Source organism: Chrysochloris asiatica, unplaced genomic scaffold (assembly GCF_000296735.1).
Source record: "Chrysochloris asiatica unplaced genomic scaffold, ChrAsi1.0 scaffold00131, whole genome shotgun sequence".
Lineage (NCBI taxonomy): Eukaryota > Metazoa > Chordata > Mammalia > Afrosoricida > Chrysochloridae > Chrysochloris > Chrysochloris asiatica.
In genome coordinates this window covers 6,038,720-6,042,400 of record NW_006408649.1, presented here as the reverse complement: position 1 = coordinate 6,042,400, position 3,681 = coordinate 6,038,720, and positions in this window count along the sequence as shown.

Here is a 3,681-nt window from a genome sequence, read left to right as displayed (position 1 = left end):
GAACACTTAATTGTGCTCATGAGGAATCTGTATATGGACCAAGAGGCAGTTGCTCGAACAGAACATGGGAACACTGAATGATTTAAAATTAATTAAGGTGTGTTACAGAGTTGTATTCTTTCACCATACTTATTCAACCTGTAGGCTGAGCAAATAATCCGAGAAGCTGGGTTCTATGAAGAAAAACATGGCATCAGGATTGGAGGAAGACTCATTAACAACCTTTGATACGCCCGTTACAACCTTGTTTGCTGAAAGGAAGAGGACTTAAACTACTTACTGATGAAGATCAAAGACCACAACCTTTGGTATGGATTACATCTCAGTGTAAAGAAAACAAAATTCCTCACCACTAGACCAATAAATGACATTCTTATCAATGGAGAAAAGACTGAAGTTGTCAAGGATCTTGGATCAACCATCAACACTCATGGAAACAGCAGTCAAGAAATCAAATGACGTATTGCATTAGGCAAATCTGCTGCATGAGACCTTTTTAAAATGTTGAAGAGAAAACATGTCAGCTTAAGGAATGACGTATTGCATTAGGCAAATCTGCTGCATGAGACCTTTTTAAAATGTTGAAGAGAAAACATGTCAGCTTAAGGACTAAGCTGTGCCTGACCCAAGCCATGGTATTTTCAATAACCTCTTATGCATGTGAAAGCTGGACAGTGAATAAGGAAGACCATAGAAGAATTTATGCTTTTGAGTTATGGTGTTGGAGGAGAATATTGAAAGTGCCATGGGCTGCCAAAAGAACCAACAGATCTGTGTTGGAGAAGTGCAGCCAGAGTGCTTTTTGGAGGCCAGGATGGCCAGACTTCATCTCTCATACTTCAGACATATTGTCAGGATAGACCAGTCGCTTGAGATGAATATCATGTTTGGTAGGGTGGAGGGTCAGAGAAAAAAGAGGAAGACCCCAGTGAGATGGACTGGCAAAGTGGCAGCATCAATAGGCTCAAGTGTGAGGTTGGTCCAGGACTGGGCAGTGTTTTGTCCTGTTGTACGTAGGGTTGCTATGAGTCAGTACCGATCCGATGTCACCTAACAACAACAACAAAATAAAGTATTACTACTAGAGTTTCATGAATGGATTTTATTCCAAACAAAACATGATAAAGCATGCAAAAAATGTACTGACCATCCCTCCCGCAGCATTCTCTACTGGGGTTCAATTATTAATTGCAATGGCCACACAGAACTCAGACACAATACTCACAGTTACTGGATTTATTAGGCAAGTTAAAAGGCTATAATTCAGGGTCAGTCACTTGACCATATGCCTCAGCCTGAAGGCACTGGGCTCTAGCTCTGTGGTCAGCAAACCTAGATCTCCCTTGAAGCACCTCACTCTGCAAGCGAATCTCCTGTTCAAAGCCATGCCACTTTACTTGCACCATGGACTAGGAAGCTCATCACCTTTTCTCATGCTCTGCATTTTGATTCTACCATTGCTGCTCTTCTTCCACTTCTCTGGCATCACAGTTTCTGCCCAAGGGTTCAGGAGTTTCAATACCCAGGAATCTCAGGGTCCAAAGGAGAGGCTCTACTCTTGGCTTTCTTTGACAGTAGTGAAATTTCCCCAAACCCCTCTTTCTGAGATGGCTTATTTTTTACAATGCTAGTGTTTAATTTTTTACAATTACAATGAACTCTGTTAACATCCACAGCTGAATAATGTCATCCTATCCATGATAAGATAGAACATCTTACCCTGAACTATCAGGACAGAGTTTTGGTGGGAATTTACAAAGATTATGGCTAGTAGAGACATTAAGTAATTCACTACTTAACAAACATGTCTTTGCAATAAGTGGGTGGCTGCAAATACATTCTCACAATAATACATTTGTCTTGATCCTATTAGAGTGCCTTCTAAAAATAACCAAAAATGTGGCTACAATCTAAACAGTTACTTCCAAAGGGATCTGCTGAGCCAGTTAAATTCAAGAGAGAGTTCAGATCAGAAGTCTATGGTAACTATTTGCTAGGGTTCCAAAGGGGTAATCTTTGTGGATTTTCTCAAAAGACATAGGACAATTACAAAGTCTTATTATAAATAGTTGTTATTGTTAAGTGCCATCAAGTTGGTTCCAATTCATAGTGACCCTATATAGGGTTTACAAGGAGCAGTTGGTGAGTTTGAACCTCCAACCCTGTGGTTTGCAGTCCAGTGCTGATCCTAAAGCGCCACATCAGGAGTCCAGTTTTCAGAAAATTGAAAACTTCATTTCCGAGTGAAAGACCAAGAAGCTTGCACCAAGAAATATATTTTTATATTACAATTCACCTGCTCACTCTTTGAGGGTAGAAAGGGCTGTCCTATGAATATTTCCTTGGGAAAACTTACCCTTCAAACTTGATTTTATTTTATTTTATTTTCGCCAAACTCAAAAAATCTTTCAAAGAACATACTTTGAGTCCTTTGAGGATGCTAAAATTGCTGTTTTCATGTGATGCAAATCCAAGATTGAAGAATTGTTTAGGCAAGGGACAGTGAGATTGAAATTCCTCCTTCGGAAGTGCATAGACCTGGATGGAGGATGGAAGATACGTCAAAAACATTAGCTTTGAATTTTGATGTTTTATTTTAGTGTTTCTATGGTTTTGTAGCAATATTTTTGACTTATGGTTATAATTATGTTTTCAACCACAAGTAACTAACCATGTTGCTAACTTGACTGAATCCCCTGTGTTCAGGGGTATGGACAAATCTCTTCAGCAGCAACAGAGGTAGGTTCCACTACCACTCATTGCTTCATGTTGTTCTTGCTTGGAGTTTGAGTAACTTTTCTTCTTTTTTTTTATTCTTTTGATCTGTTGGCTTTAATAAAGGAATTTTACCATGTAGAGTGGGGCTAAATCATTTGGTGGACACAAGGTTCCACGCAAAGTCATCACTCACCCTTATGACAGGCTTCACAGGAAAGTACGAATGTATCGTTCTTTCTCCTTTAAGAGCATCAGCAGCCAACATCACTTTTGTCACAGTGACTATGTTATTCCCAGGAGTCAGGGATAGAAATTGCAATAGTGGTAAGGCTGTGATAACAGATAGCCCATTAAGCAACATCTTCAGCTGTTTGCAAATTGCATCATCTGGATATCACCAAATAAGTCAGTGAATTGGAAACATACATCATTTCTGTTCTACATAAAACAAATTGAAAATGATTGGAGGGATCTTTTCAAACCAGAACTTGATAAAAATTTTTGATATTTTCTACAGTTTCACTAAATTGTAGTTAACTGCTAGCACTAATATAAGCATTTATGCATATAAAACATTTATTGATTTTTATCTTTCAATAATTCAAATTTTATCTAAATGTCAGGAAAAAGAGCTAAGAATAAAGAAAAGAGCAGAAAGTACAGGCATGTCATAATTATCCAGATAAAATGCACTTTGTATGTTATAAGAAAGGGCTTATTCTAAATAATTTTGGGAAAATTATCATCTTTGTTTGTGTGTTGTTGTTGTTGTGGGCTATAGCATTAGCCCTGACTCACAGGGACTTTGTGTAGGTTTTTAAGAGTGACTGTTGGGTTTGAACTGTCAAGCTTGTGGTTAGCAGTTCAGTGCTAGTAGACCTGTAGAAAATTTTAGAAAAATTTACTGTAAATAATTTTTTTTTTTTTTCAGATGAGCAATATCTACCGTAACCTTTTTTTTTT